The sequence below is a fragment of the Odontesthes bonariensis genome, chromosome 4 (assembly GCF_027942865.1).
Source record: "Odontesthes bonariensis isolate fOdoBon6 chromosome 4, fOdoBon6.hap1, whole genome shotgun sequence".
NCBI classification, from domain to species: Eukaryota; Metazoa; Chordata; class Actinopteri; order Atheriniformes; family Atherinopsidae; genus Odontesthes; species Odontesthes bonariensis.
Genome location: NC_134509.1, coordinates 416,662 through 442,353, shown reverse-complemented (window position 1 = coordinate 442,353; position 25,692 = coordinate 416,662).

Below are 25,692 nucleotides of genomic sequence, written 5' to 3'. Positions count from 1 at the left end.
ACAGATGAAACAACAAACAGATGAAGCAATCAACAGATGAAGCAACAAACAGATGAAGCAAAAAACAGATGAAGCAACCAACAGATGAAGCAATCAACAGATGAAGCAATAAACAGATGAAGCAATCAACAGATGAAGCAACAAACAGATGAGGCAACCAACAGATGAAGCAACCAACAGATGAGGCAACTAACAGATGAAGCAACCAACAGATGAGGCAACCAACAGATGAAGCAACAAACAGATGAAGCAACCAACAGATGAAGCAATCAACAGATGAAGCAATAAACAGATGAAGCAACAAACAGATGAAGCAACCAACAGATGAAGCAACAAACAGATGAAGCAACAAACAGATGAAGCAATAAACAGATGAAGCAACAAACAGATGAAGCAACCAACAGATGAAGCAATCAACAGATGAAGCAAACAACAGATGAAGCAACAAACAGATGAAGCAACCAACAGATGAAGCAACCAACAGATGAAGCAACCAACAGATGAAGCAACAAACAGATGAAGCAATAAACAGATGAAGCAATAAACAGATGAAGCAACAAACAGATGAAGCAACCAACAGATGAAGCAACCAACAGATGAAGCAATCAACAGATGAAGCAACAAACAGAAATAGCAACCAAAATATGAAGCAACAAACAGATAAAGCAACCAACAGATGAAGCAACCAACAGATGAAGCAACAAACAGATGAAGCAATAAACAGATGAAGCAACAAACAGATGAGGCAACAAGATGAAAAAACAAACAGATGAGGCAACAAACAGATGAAGCAATAAACAGATGAAGCAACAAACAGATGAGGCAACAAGATGAGGCAACCAACAGATGAAGCAACAAACAGATGAAGCAATAAACAGATGAAGCAACAAACAGATGAAGCAACAAACAGATAAAGCAACCAACAGATGAGGCAACAAACAGATGAAGCAACAAACAGATAAAGCAACCAACAGATGAGGCAACAAACAGATGAAGCAACAAACAGATGAAGCAACCAACAGATGAAGCAACCAATAGATGAAGCAACCAATAGATGAAGCAATAAACAGATGAAGCAACAAACAGACGAGGCAACAAACAGATAAAGCAACCAACAGATGAGGCAACAAACAGATGAAGCAACCAACAGATGAAGCAACCAACAGATGAAGCAACCAATAGATGAAGCAATAAACAGATGAAGCAATAAACAGATGAAGCAACAAACAGATGAGGCCACAAACAGATGAAGCAACAAACAGATTAAGCAACCAAGAGATGAAGCAACAAACAGTTAAAGCAACCAACAGATGAAGCAACCAACAGATGAAGCAACCAACAGATGAAGCAATAAACAGATGAAGCAACAAACAGACGAGGCAACAAGATGAGGCAACCAACAGATGAAGCAACAAACAGATGAAGTAACCAACAGATGAGGCAACAAACAGATGAAGCAACAAACAGATGAAGGAAACCAACAGATGAAGCGATCAACAGATGAAGCAACAAACAGATGAGGCAACCAACAGATGAGGCAACCAACAGATGAAGCAACCAACAGATGAAGCAAACAACAGATGAAGCAACAAACAGATGAAGCAACAAACAGATGAAGCAACCAACAGATGAAGCAACCAACAGATGAAGCAAACAACAGATGAAGCAAACAACAGATGAAGCAACAAACAGATGAAGCAACCAACAGATGAAGCAACCAACAGATGAAGCAACCAACAGATGAAGCAACCAACAGATGAAGCAATAAAAAGATGAAGCAACAAACAGATGAAGCAACAAACAGATGAAGCAACAAACAGATGAGGTAACAAGATGAGGCAACCAACAGATGAAGCAACAAACAGATGAAGCAACAAACAGATGAAGCAATAAACAGATGAAGAAATCAACAGATGAAGCAACCAACAGATGAAGCAACCAACAGATGAAGCAATCAACAGATGAAGCAACCAACAGATAAAGCAACCAACAGATGAAGCAACCAACAGATGAAGTAACAAACAGATGAAGCAATAAACAGATGAAGCAACCAACAGATGAAACAACAAACAGATGAAGCAATCAAAAGATGAAGCAACAAACAGATGAAGCAATCAACAGATGAAGCAATCAACAGATGAAGCAACCAACAGATGAGGCAACCAACAGATGAAGCAAACAACAGATGAAGCAAACAACAGATGAAGCAACAAACAGATGAAGCAAACAACAGATGAAGCAACAAACAGATGAAGCAACCAACAGATGAAGCAACCAACAGATGAAGCAACCAACAGATGAAGCAACCAACAGATGAAGCAATAAAAAGATGAAGCAACAAACAGATGAAGCAACAAACAGATGAAGCAACAAACAGATGAGGTAACAAGATGAGGCAACCAACAGATGAAGCAACAAACAGATGAAGCAACAAACAGATGAAGCAATAAACAGATGAAGAAATCAACAGATGAAGCAACCAACAGATGAAGCAACCAACAGATGAAGCAATCAACAGATGAAGCAACCAACAGATAAAGCAACCAACAGATGAAGCAACCAACAGATGAAGTAACAAACAGATGAAGCAATAAACAGATGAAGCAACCAACGGATGAAACAACAAACAGATGAAGCAATCAAAAGATGAAGCAACAAACAGATGAAGCAATCAACAGATGAAGCAATCAACAGATGAAGCAACCAACAGATGAGGCAACCAACAGATGAAGCAACCAACAGATGAAGCAAACAACAGATGAAGCAACAAACAGATGAAGCAACCAACAGATGAAGCAACCAACAGATGAAGCAAACAACAGATGAAGCAACAAACAGATGAAGCAACAAACAGATGAAGCAACCAACAGATGAAGCAACAAACAGATGAAGCAACCAACAGATGAAGCAATAAACAGATGAAGCAACAAACAGATGAAGCAACAAACAGATGAAGCAACAAACAGATAAAGCAACCAACAGATGAGGCAACAAACAGATGAGGCAACAAACAGATAAAGCAACCAACAGATGAGGCAACAAACAGATGAAGCAACCAACAGATGAAGCAACCACCAGATGAAGCAACCAATAGATGAAGCAATAAACAGATGAAGCAACAAACAGATGAGGCCACAAACAGATGAAGCAACAAACAGATTAAGCAACCAACAGATGAAGCAACAAACAGTTAAAGCAACCAACAGATGAAGCAACCAACAGATGAAGCAACCAACAGATGAAGCAATAAACAGATGAAGCAACAAACAGACGAGGCAACAAGATGAGGCAACCAACAGATGAAGCAACAAACAGATGAAGTAACCAACAGATGAGGCAACCAACAGATGAAGCAACAAACAGATGAAGCGATCAACAGATGAAGCAACAAACAGATGAGGCAACCAACAGATGAGGCAACCAACAGATGAAGCAACCAACAGATGAAGCAAACAACAGATGAAGCAACAAACAGATGAAGCAACAAACAGATGAAGCAACCAACAGATGAAGCAACCAACAGATGAAGCAAACAACAGATGAAGCAAACAACAGATGAAGCAACAAACAGATGAAGCAACCAACAGATGAAGCAACCAACAGATGAAGCAACCAACAGATGAAGCAACCAACAGATGAAGCAATAAAAAGATGAAGCAACAAACAGATGAAGCAACAAACAGATGAAGCAACAAACAGATGAGGTAACAAGATGAGGCAACCAACAGATGAAGCAACAAACAGATGAAGCAACAAACAGATGAAGCAATAAACAGATGAAGAAATCAACAGATGAAGCAACCAACAGATGAAGCAACCAACAGATGAAGCAATCAACAGATGAAGCAACCAACAGATAAAGCAACCAACAGATGAAGCAACCAACAGATGAAGTAACAAACAGATGAAGCAATAAACAGATGAAGAAATCAAAAGATGAAGCAACAAACAGATGAAGCAATCAACAGATGAAGCAATCAACAGATGAAGCAACCAACAGATGAGGCAACCAACAGATGAAGCAACCAACAGATGAAGCAACAAACTGATGAAGCAACCAACAGATGAAGCAACAAACAGATGAAGCAACCAACAGATGAAGCAATAAACAGATGAAGCAACAAACAGATGAAGCAACAAACAGATGAAGCAACAAACAGATGAAGCAACAAACAGATGAAGCAACAAACAGACGAAGCAACAAACAGATGAAGCAACCAACAGATGAAGCAAACAACAGATGAAGCAACCAACAGATGAAGCAAACAACAGATGAAGCAACCAACAGATGAAGCAACCAACAGATGAAGCAACCAACAGATGAAGCAACAAACAGATGAAGCAACCAACAGATGAAGCAATAAACAGATGAAGCAACAAACAGATGAAGCAACAAACAGATGAAGCAACAAACAGATGAAGCAATAAACAGATGAAGAAATCAACAGATGAAGCAACCAACAGATGAAGCAAACAACAGATGAAGCAATCAACAGATGAAGCAACAAACAGATGAGGCAACCAACAGATGAAGCAACCAACAGATGAAGCAACAAACAGATGAAGCAATAAACAGATGAAGCAATAAACAGATGAAGCAACAAACAGATGAAACAACAAACAGATGAAGCAATCAACAGATGAAGCAACAAACAGATGAAGCAACAAACAGATGAAGCAACCAACAGATGAAGCAATCAACAGATGAAGCAACAAACAGATGAGGCAACCAACAGATGAAGCAACCAACAGATGAGGCAACTAACAGATGAAGCAACCAACAGATGAGGCAACCAACAGATGAAGCAATAAACAGATGAAGCAACCAACAGATGAAGCAATCAACAGATGAAGCAATAAACAGATGAAGCAACAAACAGATGAAGCAACCAACAGATGAAGCAACAAACAGATGAAGCAACAAACAGATGAAGCAATAAACAGATGAAGCAACAAACAGATGAAGCAACCAACAGATGAAGCAATCAACAGATGAAGCAACAAACAGATGAGGCAACCAACAGATGAAGCAACCAACAGATGAAGCAAACAACAGATGAAGCAACAAACAGATGAAGCAACCAACAGATGAAGCAACCAACAGATGAAGCAACCAACAGATGAAGCAACCAACAGATGAAGCAATAAAAAGATGAAGCAACAAACAGATGAAGCAACAAACAGATGAAGCAACAAACAGATGAGGTAACAAGATGAGGCAACCAACAGATGAAGCAACAAACAGATGAAGCAACAAACAGATGAAGCAATAAACAGATGAAGAAATCAACAGATGAAGCAACCAACAGATGAAGCAACCAACAGATGAAGCAATCAACAGATGAAGCAACCAACAGATAAAGCAACCAACAGATGAAGCAACCAACAGATGAAGTAACAAACAGATGAAGCAATAAACAGATGAAGCAACCAACGGATGAAACAACAAACAGATGAAGCAATCAAAAGATGAAGCAACAAACAGATGAAGCAATCAACAGATGAAGCAATCAACAGATGAAGCAACCAACAGATGAGGCAACCAACAGATGAAGCAACCAACAGATGAAGCAAACAACAGATGAAGCAACAAACAGATGAAGCAACCAACAGATGAAGCAACCAACAGATGAAGCAAACAACAGATGAAGCAACAAACAGATGAAGCAACAAACAGATGAAGCAACCAACAGATGAAGCAACAAACAGATGAAGCAACCAACAGATGAAGCAATAAACAGATGAAGCAACAAACAGATGAAGCAACAAACAGATGAAGCAACAAACAGATAAAGCAACCAACAGATGAGGCAACAAACAGATGAGGCAACAAACAGATAAAGCAACCAACAGATGAGGCAACAAACAGATGAAGCAACCAACAGATGAAGCAACCACCAGATGAAGCAACCAATAGATGAAGCAATAAACAGATGAAGCAACAAACAGATGAGGCCACAAACAGATGAAGCAACAAACAGATTAAGCAACCAACAGATGAAGCAACAAACAGTTAAAGCAACCAACAGATGAAGCAACCAACAGATGAAGCAACCAACAGATGAAGCAATAAACAGATGAAGCAACAAACAGACGAGGCAACAAGATGAGGCAACCAACAGATGAAGCAACAAACAGATGAAGTAACCAACAGATGAGGCAACCAACAGATGAAGCAACAAACAGATGAAGCGATCAACAGATGAAGCAACAAACAGATGAGGCAACCAACAGATGAGGCAACCAACAGATGAAGCAACCAACAGATGAAGCAAACAACAGATGAAGCAACAAACAGATGAAGCAACAAACAGATGAAGCAACCAACAGATGAAGCAACCAACAGATGAAGCAAACAACAGATGAAGCAAACAACAGATGAAGCAACAAACAGATGAAGCAACCAACAGATGAAGCAACCAACAGATGAAGCAACCAACAGATGAAGCAACCAACAGATGAAGCAATAAAAAGATGAAGCAACAAACAGATGAAGCAACAAACAGATGAAGCAACAAACAGATGAGGTAACAAGATGAGGCAACCAACAGATGAAGCAACAAACAGATGAAGCAACAAACAGATGAAGCAATAAACAGATGAAGAAATCAACAGATGAAGCAACCAACAGATGAAGCAACCAACAGATGAAGCAACCAACAGATGAAGCAATCAACAGATGAAGCAACCAACAGATAAAGCAACCAACAGATGAAGCAACCAACAGATGAAGTAACAAACAGATGAAGCAATAAACAGATGAAGAAATCAAAAGATGAAGCAACAAACAGATGAAGCAATCAACAGATGAAGCAATCAACAGATGAAGCAACCAACAGATGAGGCAACCAACAGATGAAGCAACCAACAGATGAAGCAACAAACTGATGAAGCAACCAACAGATGAAGCAACAAACAGATGAAGCAACCAACAGATGAAGCAATAAACAGATGAAGCAACAAACAGATGAAGCAACAAACAGATGAAGCAACAAACAGATGAAGCAACAAACAGATGAAGCAACAAACAGACGAAGCAACAAACAGATGAAGCAACCAACAGATGAAGCAAACAACAGATGAAGCAACCAACAGATGAAGCAAACAACAGATGAAGCAACCAACAGATGAAGCAACCAACAGATGAAGCAACCAACAGATGAAGCAACAAACAGATGAAGCAACCAACAGATGAAGCAATAAACAGATGAAGCAACAAACAGATGAAGCAACAAACAGATGAAGCAACAAACAGATGAAGCAACAAACAGATGAAGCAATAAACAGATGAAGAAATCAACAGATGAAGCAACCAACAGATGAAGCAAACAACAGATGAAGCAATCAACAGATGAAGCAACAAACAGATGAGGCAACCAACAGATGAAGCAACCAACAGATGAAGCAACAAACAGATGAAGCAATAAACAGATGAAGCAATAAACAGATGAAGCAACAAACAGATGAAACAACAAACAGATGAAGCAATCAACAGATGAAGCAACAAACAGATGAAGCAACAAACAGATGAAGCAACCAACAGATGAAGCAATCAACAGATGAAGCAACAAACAGATGAGGCAACCAACAGATGAAGCAACCAACAGATGAGGCAACTAACAGATGAAGCAACCAACAGATGAGGCAACCAACAGATGAAGCAATAAACAGATGAAGCAACCAACAGATGAAGCAATCAACAGATGAAGCAATAAACAGATGAAGCAACAAACAGATGAAGCAACCAACAGATGAAGCAACAAACAGATGAAGCAACAAACAGATGAAGCAATAAACAGATGAAGCAACAAACAGATGAAGCAACCAACAGATGAAGCAATCAACAGATGAAGCAACAAACAGATGAGGCAACCAACAGATGAAGCAACCAACAGATGAAGCAAACAACAGATGAAGCAACCAACAGATGAAGCAACAAACAGATGAAGCAACCAACAGATGAGGCAACCAACAGATGAAGCAATAAACAGATGAAGCAATAAACAGATGAAGCAACAAACAGATGAGGCAACAAGATGAGGCAACCAACAGATGAAGCAACCAACAGATGAAGCAAACAACAGATGAAGCAACCAACAGATGAAGCAACAAACAGATGAAGCAACCAACAGATGAGGCAACCAACAGATGAAGCAACAAACAGATGAAGTAAAAAACAGATGAAGCAACAAACAGATGAAGCAACAAACAGATGAGTCAACAAACAGATGAAGCAACAAACAGATGAAGCAACAAACAGATGAAGTAAAAAACAGATGAAGCAACAAACAGATGAAGCAACAAACAGATAAAGCAACCAACAGATGAGTCAACAAACAGATGAAGCAACAAACAGATGAAGCAACAAACAGATGAAGCAACAAACAGATGAAGCAATCAACAGATGAAGCAACAAACACATGAGGCAACCAACAGATGAAGCAACAAACAGATGAAGCAATAAACAGATGAAGCAATAAACAGTTGAAGCAACAAACAGATGAGGTAACAAACAGATGAAGCAACAAACAGATGAAGCAACAAACAGATGAAGCAATCAACAGATGAAGCAACAAACAGATGAGGCAACCAACAGATGAAGCAACAAACAGATGAAGCAATAAACAGATGAAGCAATAAACAGATGAAGCAACAAACAGATGAGGCAACAAGATGAGGCAACCAACAGATGAAGCAATAAACAGATGAAGCAACAAACAGATAAAGCAACAAACAGATGAGGCAACAAACAGATGAAGCAACTAACAGATGAAGTAACAAACAGATGAAGCAACCAACAGATGAAGCAATAAACACATGAAGCAACAAACAGATGAAGCAACTAACAGATGAAGCAACCAACAGATGAAGCAACCAACAGATGAAGCAAACAACAGATGAAGCAACCAACAGATGAAGCAACAAACAGATGAAGCAACCAACAGATGAGGCAACCAACAGATGAAGCAATAAACAGATGAAGCAATAAACAGATGAAGCAACAAACAGATGAGGCAACAAGATGAGGCATCCAACAGATGAAGCAACAAACAGATGAAGTAAAAAACAGATGAAGCAACAAACAGATGAAGCAACAAACAGATAAAGCAACCAACAGATGAGTCAACAAACAGATGAAGCAACAAACAGATGAAGCAACAAACAGATGAAGCAACAAACAGATGAAGCAATATACAGATGAAGCAACAAACAGATGAGGCAACCAACAGATGAAGCAATAAACAGATGAAGCAATAAACAGATGAAGCAACAAACAGATGAGGCAACAAGATGAGGCAACCAACAGATGAAGCAATAAACAGATGAAGCAACAAACAGATAAAGCAACAAACAGATGAGGCAACAAACAGATGAAGCAACTAACAGATGAAGCAACAAACAGATGAAGCAACCAACAGATGAAGCAATAAACAGATAAAGCAACCAACAGATGAAGCAACAAACAGATGAAGCAAACAACAGATGAAGCAACAAACAGATAAAGCAACCAACAGATGAAGCAACCAACAGATGAAAAAACAAACAGATGAAGCAATAAACAGATGAATCAACAAACAGATGAAGCAACCAACAGATGAAGAAACAAACAGATAAAGCAACCAACAGGTGAAGCAACCAACAGATGAAGCAACAAACAGATGAAGCAACCAACAGATGAAGCAACAAACAGATAAAGCAACCAACAGGTGAAGCAACCAACAGATGAAGCAACAAACAGATGAAGCAACAAACAGATGAAGCAACAAACAGATGAAGCAACAAACAGATGAAGCAATAAACAGATGAAGCAACCAACAGATGAGGCAATAAACAGATGAAGCAACAAACAGATGAGGCAACAAGATGAGGCAACCAACAGATGAAGCAACAAACAGATGAAGCAATAAACAGATGAAGAAATCAACAGATGAAGCAACCAACAGATGAAGCAACCAACAGATGAAGCAATCAACAGATGAAGCAACCAACAGATGAGGCAACCAACAGATGAAGCAACCAACAGATGAAGTAACAAACAGATGAAGCAATAAACAGATGAAGCAACAAACAGATGAGGCAACAAACAGATGAAGCAATAAACAGATGAAGCAATAAACAGATGAAGCAACCAACAGATGAAACAACAAACAGATGAAGCAATCAACAGATGAAGCAACAAACAGATGAAGCAATCAACAGATGAAGCAACCAACAGATGAAGCAACCAACAGATGAGGCAACCAACAGATGAAGCAACCAACAGATGAAGCAAACAACAGATGAAGCAACAAACAGATGAAGCAACAAACAGATGAAGCAACCAACAGATGAAGCAACCAACAGATGAAGCAAACAACAGATGAAGCAACAAACAGATGAAGCAACAAACAGATGAAGCAACCAACAGATGAAGCAACCAACAGATGAAGCAATAAACAGATGAAGCAAGAAACAGATGAAGCAACAAACAGATGAAGCAACAAACAGATGAGGTAACAAGATGAGGCAACCAACAGATGAAGCAACAAACAGATAAAGCAACCAACAGATGAGGCAACAAACAGATGAAGCAACAAACAGATGAAGCAACAAACAGATGAAGCAATAAACAGATGAAGAAATCAACAGATGAAGCAACCAACAGATGAAGCAACCAACAGATGAAGCAATCAACAGATGAAGCAACCAATAGATGAGGCAACCAACAGATGAAGTAACAAACAGATGAAGTAACAAACAGATGAAGCAACCAACAGATGAAGCAACCAACAGATGAAGCAACAAACAGATGAAGCAACCAACAGATGAAACAACAAACAGATGAAGCAATCAACAGATGAAGCAACAAACAGATGAAGCTATCAACAGATGAAGCAACCAACAGATGAGGCAACCAACAGATGAAGCAACCAACAGATGAAGCAAACAACAGATGAAGCAACAAACAGATGAAGCAACAAACAGATGAAGCAACCAACAGATGAAGCAAACAACAGATGAAGCAACAAACAGATGAAGCAAGAAACAGATGAAGCAACCAACAAATGAAGCAACCAACAGATGAAGCAACCAACAGATGAAGCAATAAACAGATGAAGCAAGAAACAGATGAAGCAAGAAACAGATGAAGCAACAAACAGATGAAGCAACCGACAGATGAAGCAATAAACAGATGAAGCAATAAACAGATGAAGCAACAAACAGATGAAGCAACAAACAGATGAGGCAACAAGATGAGGCAACCAACAGATGAAGCAACAAACAGATGAAGCAACAAACAGATAAAGCAACCAACAGATGAGGCAACAAACAGATGAAGCAACAAACAGATGAAGCAATCAACAGATGAAGCAACAAACAGATGAGGCAACCAACAGATGAAGCAACCAACAGATGAAGCAAACAACAGATGAAGCAACCAACAGATGAAGCAACAAACAGATGAAGCAACCAACAGATGAGGCAACCAACAGATGAAGCAATAAACAGATGAAGCAATAAACAGATGAAGCAACAAACAGATGAGGCAACAAGATGAGGCATCCAACAGATGAAGCAACAAACAGATGAAGTAAAAAACAGATGAAGCAACAAACAGATGAAGCAACAAACAGATGAAGTAAAAAACAGATGAGTCAACAAACAGATGAAGCAACAAACAGATGAAGCAACAAACAGATGAAGTAAAAAACAGATGAAGCAACAAACAGATGAAGCAACAAACAGATGAAGCAACAAACAGATAAAGCAACCAACAGATGAGTCAACAAACAGATGAAGCAACAAACAGATGAAGCAACAAACAGATGAAGCAACAAACAGATGAAGCAATCAACAGATGAAGCAACAAACAGATGAGGCAACCAACAGATGAAGCAACAAACAGATGAAGCAATAAACAGATGAAGCAATAAACAGATGAAGCAACAAACAGATGAGGCAACAAACAGATGAAGCAACAAACAGATGAATCAACAAACAGATGAAGCAATCAACAGATGAAGCAACAAACAGATGAGGCAACCAACAGATGAAGCAACAAACAGATGAAGCAATAAACAGATGAAGCAATAAACAGATGAAGCAACAAACAGATGAGGCAACAAGATGAGGCAACCAACAGATGAAGCAATAAACAGATGAAGCAACAAACAGATAAAGCAACAAACAGATGAGGCAACAAACAGATGAAGCAACTAACAGATGAAGCAACAAACAGATGAAGAAACCAACAGATGAAGCAATAAACAGATGAAGCAACAAACAGATGAAGCAACTAACAGATGAAGCAACCAACAGATGAAGCAACCAACAGATGAAGCAAACAACAGATGAAGCAACCAACAGATGAAGCAACAAACAGATGAAGCAACCAACAGATGAGGCAACCAACAGATGAAGCAATAAACAGATGAAGCAATAAACAGATGAAGCAACAAACAGATGAGGCAACAAGATGAGGCATCCAACAGATGAAGCAACAAACAGATGAAGTAAAAAACAGATGAAGCAACAAACAGATGAAGCAACAAACAGATAAAGCAACCAACAGATGAGTCAACAAACAGATGAAGCAACAAACAGATGAAGCAACAAACAGATGAAACAACAAACAGATGAAGCAATCAACAGATGAAGCAACAAACAGATGAGGCAACCAACAGATGAAGCAACAAACAGATGAAGCAATAAACAGATGAAGCAATAAACAGATGAAGCAACAAACAGATGAGGCAACAAGATGAGGCAACCAACAGATGAAGCAATAAACAGATGAAGCAACAAACAGATAAAGCAACAAACAGATGAGGCAACAAACAGATGAAGCAACTAACAGATGAAGCAACAAACAGATGAAGCAACCAACAGATGAAGCAATAAACAGATAAAGCAACCAACAGATGAAGCAACAAACAGATGAAGCAAACAACAGATGAAGCAACAAACAGATAAAGCAACCAACAGATGAAGCAACCAACAGATGAAAAAACAAACAGATGAAGCAACCAACAGATGAAGCAACAAACAGATAAAGCAACCAACAGGTGAAGCAACCAACAGATGAAGCAACAAACAGATGAAGCAACAAACAGATGAAGCAACCAACAGATGAAGCAATAAACAGATGAAGCAACCAACAGATGAGGCAATAAACAGATGAAGCAACAAACAGATGAGGCAACAAGATGAGGCAACCAACAGATGAAGCAACAAACAGATGAAGCAATAAACAGATGAAGAAATCAACAGATGAAGCAACAAACAGATGAGGCAACCAACAGATGAAGCAACCAACAGATGAAGCAACAAACAGATGAACCAATCAACAGATGAAGCAACAAACAGATGAAGCAACAAACAGATGAAGCAACAAACAGATGAAGCAACCAACAGATGAAGCAATAAACAGATGAAGCAACCAACAGATGAAGCAACAAACAGATAAAGCAACCAACAGGTGAAGCAACCAACAGATGAAGCAACAAACAGATGAAGCAACAAACAGATGAAGCAACAAACAGATGAAGCAACAAACAGATAAAGCAACCAACAGATGAAGCAACAAACAGATGAAGCAACAAAAAGATGAAGCAACCAACAGATGAAGCAACAAACAGATAAAGCAACCAACAGGTGAAGCAACCAACAGATGAAGCAACAAACAGATGAAGCAATAAACAGATGAAGAAATCAACAGATGAAGCAACAAACAGATGAGGCAACCAACAGATGAAGCAACCAACAGATGAAGCAACAAACAGATGAACCAATCAACAGATGAAGCAACAAACAGATGAAGCAACAAACAGATGAAGCAACAAACAGATGAAGCAACCAACAGATGAAGCAATAAACAGATGAAGCTACCAACAGATGAAGCAACAAACAGATAAAGCAACCAACAGGTGAAGCAACCAACAGATGAAGCAACAAACAGATGAAGCAACAAACAGATGAAGCAACAAACAGATGAAGCAACAAACAGATAAAGCAACCAACAGATGAAGCAACAAACAGATAAAGCAACAAACAGATGAAGCAACCAACAGATGAAGCAACAAACAGATAAAGCAACAAACAGATGAAGCAACAAACAGATGAAGCAACCAACAGATGAAGCAACAAACAGATAAAGCAACCAACAGGTGAAGCAACCAACAGATGAAGCAACAAACAGATGAAGCAACAAACAGATGAAGCAACAAACAGATGAAGCAACAAACAGATGAAGCAACCAACAGATGAAGCAATAAACAGATGAAGCAACCAACAGATGAGTCAACAAACAGATGAAGCAACAAACAGATGAAGCAACAAACAGATGAAGCAACCAACAGATGAAGGAATCTACAGATGAAGCAACAAACAGATGAAGCAATAAACAGATGAAGCAATAAACAGATGAAGCATCAAACAGATGAGGCAACAAGATGAGGCAACCAACAGATGAAGCAACCAACAGATGAAGCAACAAACAGATGAAGCAATAAACAGATGAAGCAATAAACAGATGAAGCATCAAACAGATGAGGCAACAAGATGAGGCAACCAACAGATGAAGCAACAAACAGATGAAGCAATAAACAGATGAAGCAACAACCAGATAAAGTAACAAACAGATGAGGCAACAAACAGATGAAGCAATAAACAGATGAAGCAATAAACAGATGAAGCAACAAACAGATGAAGCAATAAACAGATGAAGCAACAAACAGATGAAGCAACCAACAGATGAAGCAACAAACAGATGAAGCAATAAACAGATGAAGCAACAAACAGATGAAGCAACAAACAGATGAAGCAACTAACAGATGAAGCAATAAACAGATGAAGCAATAAACAGATGAAGCAACAAAAAGATGAAGCAACCAACAGATAAAGCAACCAACAGATGAAGCAACCAACAGATGAAGCAATAAACAGATGAAGCAACAAAAAGATGAAGCAACCAACAGATAAAGCAACCAACAGATGAAGCAACCAACAGATGAAGCAACCAACAGATGAAGCAATAAACAGATAAAGCAACAAACAGACGAGGCAACAAGATGAGGCAACCAACAGATGAAGCAACAAACAGATGAAGTAACCAACAGATGAAGCAACCAACAGATGAAGCAACCAACAGATGAAGCAACCAACAGATGAAGCAATAAACAGATGAAGCAAGAAACAGATGAAGCAACAAACAGATGAAGCAACAAACAGATGGGGTAACAAGATGAGGCAACCAACAGATGAAGCAACAAACAGATGAAGCAACAAACAGATGAAGCAATAAACAGATGAATAAATCAACAGATGAAGCAACCAACAGATGAAGCAACCAACAGATGAAGCAATCAACAGATGAAGCAACCAACAGATGAGGCAACCAACAGATGAAGCAACCAACAGATGAAGTAACAAACAGATGAAGCAATAAACAGATGAAGCAATAAACAGATGAAGCAATAAACAGATGAAGCAACCAACAGATGAGGCAACCAACAGATGAAGTAACAAACAGTTGAAGCAACAAACAGATGAAGCAACAAACAGATGAAGCAACAAACAGATGAAGTAAAAAACAGATGAAGCAACAAACAGATGAAGCAACAAACAGATGAAGCAACAAACAGATAAAGCAACCAACAGATGAGTCAACAAACAGATGAAGCAACAAACAGATGAAGCAACAAACAGATGAAGCAACAAACAGATGAAGCAATCAACAGATGAAGCAACAAACAGATGAGGCAACCAACAGATGAAGCAACAAACAGATGAAGCAATAAACAGATGAAGCAATAAACAGATGAAGCAACAAACAGATGAGGCAACAAACAGATGAAGCAACAAACAGATGAAGCAACAAACAGATGAAGCAATCAACAGATGAAGCAACAAACAGATGAGGCAACCAACAGATGAAGCAACAAACAGATGAAGCAATAAACAGATGAAGCAATAAACAGATGAAGCAACAAACAGATGAGGCAACAAGATGAGGCAACCAACAGATGAAGCAATAAACAGATGAAGCAACAAACAGATAAAGCAACAAACAGATGAGGCAACAAACAGATGAAGCAACTAACAGATGAAGCAACAAACAGATGAAGAAACCAACAGATGAAGCAATAAACAGATGAAGCAACAAACAGATGAAGCAACTAACAGATGAAGCAACCAACAGATGAAGCAACCAACAGATGAAGCAAACAACAGATGAAGCAACCAACAGATGAAGCAACAAACAGATGAAGCAACCAACAGATGAGGCAACCAACAGATGAAGCAATAAACAGATGAAGCAATAAACAGATGAAGCAACAAACAGATGAGGCAACAAGATGAGGCAACAAACAGATGAAGCAACAAACAGATGAAGTAAAAAACAGATGAAGCAACAAACAGATGAAGCAACAAACAGATAAAGCAACCAACAGATGAGTCAACAAACAGATGAAGCAACAAACAGATGAAGCAACAAACAGATGAAACAACAAACAGATGAAGCAATCAACAGATGAAGCAACAAACAGATGAGGCAACCAACAGATGAAGCAACAAACAGATGAAGCAATAAACAGATGAAGCAATAAACAGATGAAGCAACAAACAGATGAGGCAACAAGATGAGGCAACCAACAGATGAAGCAATAAACAGATGAAGCAACAAACAGATAAAGCAACAAACAGATGAGGCAACAAACAGATGAAGCAACTAACAGATGAAGCAACAAACAGATGAAGCAACCAACAGATGAAGCAATAAACAGATAAAGCAACCAACAGATGAAGCAACAAACAGATGAAGCAAACAACAGATGAAGCAACAAACAGATAAAGCAACCAACAGATGAAGCAACCAACAGATGAAAAAACAAACAGATGAAGCAACCAACAGATGAAGCAACAAACAGATAAAGCAACCAACAGGTGAAGCAACCAACAGATGAAGCAACAAACAGATGAAGCAACAAACAGATGAAGCAACCAACAGATGAAGCAATAAACAGATGAAGCAACCAACAGATGAGGCAATAAACAGATGAAGCAACAAACAGATGAGGCAACAAGATGAGGCAACCAACAGATGAAGCAACAAACAGATGAAGCAATAAACAGATGAAGAAATCAACAGATGAAGCAACAAACAGATGAGGCAACCAACAGATGAAGCAACCAACAGATGAAGCAACAAACAGATGAACCAATCAACAGATGAAGCAACAAACAGATGAAGCAACAAACAGATGAAGCAACAAACAGATGAAGCAACCAACAGATGAAGCAATAAACAGATGAAGCAACCAACAGATGAAGCAACAAACAGATAAAGCAACCAACAGGTGAAGCAACCAACAGATGAAGCAACAAACAGATGAAGCAACAAACAGATGAAGCAACAAACAGATGAAGCAACAAACAGATAAAGCAACCAACAGATGAAGCAACAAACAGATGAAGCAACAAAAAGATGAAGCAACCAACAGATGAAGCAACAAACAGATAAAGCAACCAACAGGTGAAGCAACCAACAGATGAAGCAACAAACAGATGAAGCAATAAACAGATGAAGAAATCAACAGATGAAGCAACAAAAAGATGAGGCAACCAACAGATGAAGCAACCAACAGATGAAGCAACAAACAGATGAACCAATCAACAGATGAAGCAACAAACAGATGAAGCAACAAACAGATGAAGCAACAAACAGATGAAGCAACCAACAGATGAAGCAATAAACAGATGAAGCTACCAACAGATGAAGCAACAAACAGATAAAGCAACCAACAGGTGAAGCAACCAACAGATGAAGCAACAAACAGATGAAGCAACAAACAGATGAAGCAACAAACAGATGAAGCAACAAACAGATAAAGCAACCAACAGATGAAGCAACAAACAGATAAAGCAACAAACAGATGAAGCAACCAACAGATGAAGCAACAAACAGATAAAGCAACAAACAGATGAAGCAACAAACAGATGAAGCAACCAACAGATGAAGCAACAAACAGATAAAGCAACCAACAGGTGAAGCAACCAACAGATGAAGCAACAAACAGATGAAGCAACAAACAGATGAAGCAACAAACAGATGAAGCAACAAACAGATGAAGCAACCAACAGATGAAGCAATAAACAGATGAAGCAACCAACAGATGAGTCAACAAACAGATGAAGCAACAAACAGATGAAGCAACAAACAGATGAAGCAACCAACAGATGAAGGAATCTACAGATGAAGCAACAAACAGATGAGGCAAACAACAGATGAAGCAACCAACAGATGAAGCAACAAACAGATGAAGCAATAAACAGATGAAGCAATAAACAGATGAAGCATCAAACAGATGAGGCAACAAGATGAGGCAACCAACAGATGAAGCAACAAACAGATGAAGCAATAAACAGATGAAGCAACAACCAGATAAAGTAACAAACAGATGAGGCAACAAACAGATGAAGCAATAAACAGATGAAGCAATAAACAGATGAAGCAACAAACAGATGAAGCAATAAACAGATGAAGCAACAAACAGATGAAGCAACCAACAGATGAAGCAACAAACAGATGAAGCAATAAACAGATGAAGCAACAAACAGATGAAGCAACAAACAGATGAAGCAACTAACAGATGAAGCAATAAACAGATGAAGCAATAAACAGATGAAGCAACAAAAAGATGAAGCAACCAACAGATAAAGCAACCAACAGATGAAGCAACCAACAGATGAAGCAATAAACAGATGAAGCAACAAAAAGATGAAGCAACCAACAGATAAAGCAACCAACAGATGAAGCAACCAACAGATGAAGCAACCAACAGATGAAGCAATAAACAGATAAAGCAACAAACAGACGAGGCAACAAGATGAGGCAACCAACAGATGAAGCAACAAACAGATGAAGTAACCAACAGATGAAGCAACCAACAGATGAAGCAACCAACAGATGAAGCAACCAACAGATGAAGCAATAAACAGATGAAGCAAGAAACAGATGAAGCAACAAACAGATGAAGCAACAAACAGATGGGGTAACAAGATGAGGCAACCAACAGATGAAGCAACAAACAGATGAAGCAACAAACAGATGAAGCAATAAACAGATGAATAAATCAACAGATGAAGCAACCAACAGATGAAGCAACCAACAGATGAAGCAATCAACAGATGAAGCAACCAACAGATGAGGCAACCAACAGATGAAGCAACCAACAGATGAAGTAACAAACAGATGAAGCAATAAACAGATGAAGCAATAAACAGATGAAGCAATAAACAGATGAAGCAACCAACAGATGAGGCAACCAACAGATGAAGTAACAAACAGTTGAAGCAACAAACAGATGAAGCAATAAACAGATGAAGCAATAAACAGATGAAGCAATAAACAGATGAAGCAATAAACAGATGAAGCAATAAACAGATGAAGCAACCAACAGATGAAACAACAAACAGATGAAGCAATCAACAGATGAAGCAACAAACAGATGAAGCAATCAACAGATGAAGCAACCAACAGATGAAGCAACCAACAGATGAGGCAACCAACAGATGAAGCAACCAACAGATGAAGCAAACAACAGATGAAGCAACAAACAGATGAAGCAACAAACAGATGAAGCAACCAACAGATGTAGCAACCAACAGATGAAGCAAACAACAGATGAAGCAACAAACAGATGAAGCAACAAACAGATGAAGCAACCAACAGATGAAGCAACCAACAGATGAGGCAATAAACAGATGAAGCAAGAAACAGATGAAGCAACAAACAGATGAAGCAACAAACAGATGAGGTAACAAGATGAGGCAACCAACAGATGAAGCAACAAACAGATAAAGCAACCAACAGATGAGGCAACAAACAGATGAAGCAACAAACAGATGAAGCAACAAACAGATGAAGCAATAAACAGATGAAGAAATCAACAGATGAAGCAACCAACAGATGAAGCAACCAACAGATGAAGCAATAAACAGATGAAGCAAGAAACAGATGAAGCAACAAACAGATGAAGCAACCAACAGATGAAGCAAACAACAGATGAAGCAACAAACAGATGAAGCAATAAACAGATGAAGTAACAAACAGATGAAGCAACCAACAGATGAAGCAAACAACAGATGAAGCAACAAACAGATGAAGCAACAAACAGATGAAGCAACCAACAGATGAAGCAAACAACAGATGAAGCAACAAACAGATGAAGCAATAAACAGATGAAGCAATAAACAGATGAAGCAACCAACAGATGAAACAACAAACAGATGAAGCAATCAACAGATGAAGCAACAAACAGATGAAGCTATCAACAGATGAAGCAACCAACAGATGAGGCAACCAACAGATGAAGCAACCAACAGATGAAGCAAACAACAGATGAAGCAACAAACAGATGAAGCAACAAACAGATGAAGCAACCAACAGATGAAGCAACCAACAGATGAAGCAACCAACAGATGAAGCAATAAACAGATGAAGCAAGAAACAGATGAAGCAAGAAACAGATGAAGCAACAAACAGATGAAGCAACCAACAGATGAAGCAATAAACAGATGAAGCAACAAACAGACGAGGCAACAAGATGAGGCAACCAACAGATGAAGTAACAAACAGATGAAGCAACCAACAGATGAAGCAAACAACAGATGAAGCAACAAACAGATGAAGCAACAAACAGATGAAGCAACCAACAGATGAAGCAAACAACAGATGAAGCAACAAACAGATGAAGCAATAAACAGATGAAGCAATAAACAGATGAAGCAACCAACAGATGAAACAACAAACAGATGAAGCAATCAACAGATGAAGCAACAAACAGATGAAGCTATCAACAGATGAAGCAACCAACAGATGAGGCAACCAACAGATGAAGCAACCAACAGATGAAGCAAACAACAGATGAAGCAACAAACAGATGAAGCAACAAACAGATGAAGCAACCAACAGATGAAGCAAACAACAGATGAAGCAACAAACAGATGAAGCAAGAAACAGATGAAGCAACCAACAGATGAAGCAACCAACAGATGAAGCAACCAACAGATGAAGCAATAAACAGATGAAGCAAGAAACAGATGAAGCAAGAAACAGATGAAGCAACAAACAGATGAAGCAACCAACAGATGAAGCAATAAACAGATGAAGCAATAAACAGATGAAGCAACAAACAGATGAAGCAACAAACAGATGAGGCAACAAGATGAGGCAACCAACAGATGAAGCAACAAACAGATGAAGCAACAAACAGATAAAGCAACCAACAGATGAGGCAACAAACAGATGAAGCAACAAACAGATGAAGCAATCAACAGATGAAGCAACAAACAGATGAGGCAACCAACAGATGAAGCAACCAACAGATGAAGCAAACAACAGATGAAGCAACCAACAGATGAAGCAACAAACAGATGAAGCAACCAACAGATGAGGCAACCAACAGATGAAGCAATAAACAGATGAAGCAATAAACAGATGAAGCAACAAACAGATGAAGTAAAAAACAGATGAAGCAACAAACAGATGAAGCAACAAACAGATGAGTCAACAAACAGATGAAGCAACAAACAGATGAAGCAACAAACAGATGAAGTAAAAAACAGATGAAGCAACAAACAGATGAAGCAACAAACAGATAAAGCAACCAACAGATGAGTCAACAAACAGATGAAGCAACAAACAGATGAAGCAACAAACAGATGAAGCAATCAACAGATGAAGCAACAAACAGATGAGGCAACCAACAGATGAAGCAACAAACAGATGAAGCAACCAACAGATGAAGCAATAAACAGATGAAGCAACCAACAGATGAAGCAACAAACAGATAAAGCAACCAACAGGTGAAGCAACCAACAGATGAAGCAACAAACAGATGAAGCAACAAACAGATGAAGCAACAAACAGATGAAGCAACAAACAGATAAAGCAACCAACAGATGAAGCAACAAACAGATGAAGCAACAAACAGATGAAGCAACCAACAGATGAAGCAACAAACAGATAAAGCAACCAACAGGTGAAGCAACCAACAGATGAAGCAACAAACAGATGAAGCAACAAACAGATGAAGCAACAAACAGATGAAGCAACAAACAGATGAAGCAACCAACAGATGAAGCAATAAACAGATGAAGCAACCAACAGATGAGGCAACCAACAGATGAAGGAATCTACAGATGAAGCAACAAACAGATGAAGCAAACAACAGATGAAGCAACCAACAGATGAAGCAACAAACAGATGAAGCAATAAACAGATGAAGCAATAAACAGATGAAGCATCAAACAGATGAAGCAACAAACAGATGAAGCAACAAACAGATGAAGCAACCAACAGATGAAGGAATCTACAGATGAAGCAACAAACAGATGAAGCAAACAACAGATGAAGCAACCAACAGATGAAGCAACAAACAGATGAAGCAATAAACAGATGAAGCAATAAACAGATGAAGCATCAAACAGATGAGGCAACAAGATGAGGCAACCAACAGATGAAGCAACAAACAGATGAAGCAATAAACAGATGAAGCAATAAACAGATGAAGCAACCAACAGATGAAACAACAAACAGATGAAGCAATCAACAGATGAAGCAACAAACAGATGAAGCAATCAACAGATGAAGCAACCAACAGATGAAGCAACCAACAGATGAGGCAACCAACAGATGAAGCAACCAACAGATGAAGCAAACAACAGATGAAGCAACAAACAGATGAAGCAACAAACAGATGAAGCAACCAACAGATGAAGCAACCAACAGATGAAGCAAACAACAGATGAAGCAACAAACAGATGAAGCAACAAACAGATGAAGCAACCAACAGATGAAGCAACCAACAGATGAAGCAATAAACAGATGAAGCAAGAAACAGATGAAGCAACAAACAGATGAAGCAACAAACAGATGAGGTAACAAGATGAGGCAACCAACAGATGAAGCAACAAACAGATAAAGCAACCAACAGATGAGGCAACAAACAGATGAAGCAACAAACAGATGAAGCAACAAACAGATGAAGCAATAAACAGATGAAGAAATCAACAGATGAAGCAACCAACAGATGAAGCAACCAACAGATGAAGCAATCAACAGATGAAGCAACCAATAGATGAGGCAACCAACAGATGAAGTAACAAACAGATGAAGTAACAAACAGATGAAGCAACCAACAGATGAAGCAACCAACAGATGAAGCAACAAACAGATGAAGCAACCAACAGATGAAACAACAAACAGATGAAGCAATCAACAGATGAAGCAACAAACAGATGAAGCTATCAACAGATGAAGCAACCAACAGATGAGGCAACCAACAGATGAAGCAACCAACAGATGAAGCAAACAACAGATGAAGCAACAAACAGATGAAGCAACAAACAGATGAAGCAACCAACAGATGAAGCAAACAACAGATGAAGCAACAAACAGATGAAGCAAGAAACAGATGAAGCAACCAACAAATGAAGCAACCAACAGATGAAGCAACCAACAGATGAAGCAATAAACAGATGAAGCAAGAAACAGATGAAGCAAGAAACAGATGAAGCAACAAACAGATGAAGCAACCGACAGATGAAGCAATAAACAGATGAAGCAATAAACAGATGAAGCAACAAACAGATGAAGCAACAAACAGATGAGGCAACAAGATGAGGCAACCAACAGATGAAGCAACAAACAGATGAAGCAACAAACAGATAAAGCAACCAACAGATGAGGCAACAAACAGATGAAGCAACAAACAGATGAAGCAATCAACAGATGAAGCAACAAACAGATGAGGCAACCAACAGATGAAGCAACCAACAGATGAAGCAAACAACAGATGAAGCAACCAACAGATGAAGCAACAAACAGATGAAGCAACCAACAGATGAGGCAACCAACAGATGAAGCAATAAACAGATGAAGCAATAAACAGATGAAGCAACAAACAGATGAGGCAACAAGATGAGGCATCCAACAGATGAAGCAACAAACAGATGAAGTAAAAAACAGATGAAGCAACAAACAGATGAAGCAACAAACAGATGAAGTAAAAAACAGATGAGTCAACAAACAGATGAAGCAACAAACAGATGAAGCAACAAACAGATGAAGTAAAAAACAGATGAAGCAACAAACAGATGAAGCAACAAACAGATGAAGCAACAAACAGATAAAGCAACCAACAGATGAGTCAACAAACAGATGAAGCAACAAACAGATGAAGCAACAAACAGATGAAGCAACAAACAGATGAAGCAATCAACAGATGAAGCAACAAACAGATGAGGCAACCAACAGATGAAGCAACAAACAGATGAAGCAATAAACAGATGAAGCAATAAACAGATGAAGCAACAAACAGATGAGGCAACAAACAGATGAAGCAACAAACAGATGAAGCAACAAACAGATGAAGCAATCAACAGATGAAGCAACAAACAGATGAGGCAACCAACAGATGAAGCAACAAACAGATGAAGCAATAAACAGATGAAGCAATAAACAGATGAAGCAACAAACAGATGAGGCAACAAGATGAGGCAACCAACAGATGAAGCAATAAACAGATGAAGCAACAAACAGATAAAGCAACAAACAGATGAGGCAACAAACAGATGAAGCAACTAACAGATGAAGCAACAAACAGATGAAGAAACCAACAGATGAAGCAATAAACAGATGAAGCAACAAACAGATGAAGCAACTAACAGATGAAGCAACCAACAGATGAAGCAACCAACAGATGAAGCAAACAACAGATGAAGCAACCAACAGATGAAGCAACAAACAGATGAAGCAACCAACAGATGAGGCAACCAACAGATGAAGCAATAAACAGATGAAGCAATAAACAGATGAAGCAACAAACAGATGAGGCAACAAGATGAGGCATCCAACAGATGAAGCAACAAACAGATGCAGTAAAAAACAGATGAAGCAACAAACAGATGAAGCAACAAACAGATAAAGCAACCAACAGATGAGTCAACAAACAGATGAAGCAACAAACAGATGAAGCAACAAACAGATGAAACAACAAACAGATGAAGCAATCAACAGATGAAGCAACAAACAGATGAGGCAACCAACAGATGAAGCAACAAACAGATGAAGCAATAAACAGATGAAGCAATAAACAGATGAAGCAACAAACAGATGAGGCAACAAGATGAGGCAACCAACAGATGAAGCAATAAACAGATGAAGCAACAAACAGATAAAGCAACAAACAGATGAGGCAACAAACAGATGAAGCAACTAACAGATGAAGCAACAAACAGATGAAGCAACCAACAGATGAAGCAATAAACAGATAAAGCAACCAACAGATGAAGCAACAAACAGATGAAGCAAACAACAGATGAAGCAACAAACAGATAAAGCAACCAACAGATGAAGCAACCAACAGATGAAAAAACAAACAGATGAAGCAACCAACAGATGAAGCAACAAACAGATAAAGCAACCAACAGGTGAAGCAACCAACAGATGAAGCAACAAACAGATGAAGCAACAAACAGATGAAGCAACCAACAGATGAAGCAATAAACAGATGAAGCAACCAACAGATGAGGCAATAAACAGATGAAGCAACAAACAGATGAGGCAACAAGATGAGGCAACCAACAGATGAAGCAACAAACAGATGAAGCAATAAACAGATGAAGAAATCAACAGATGAAGCAACA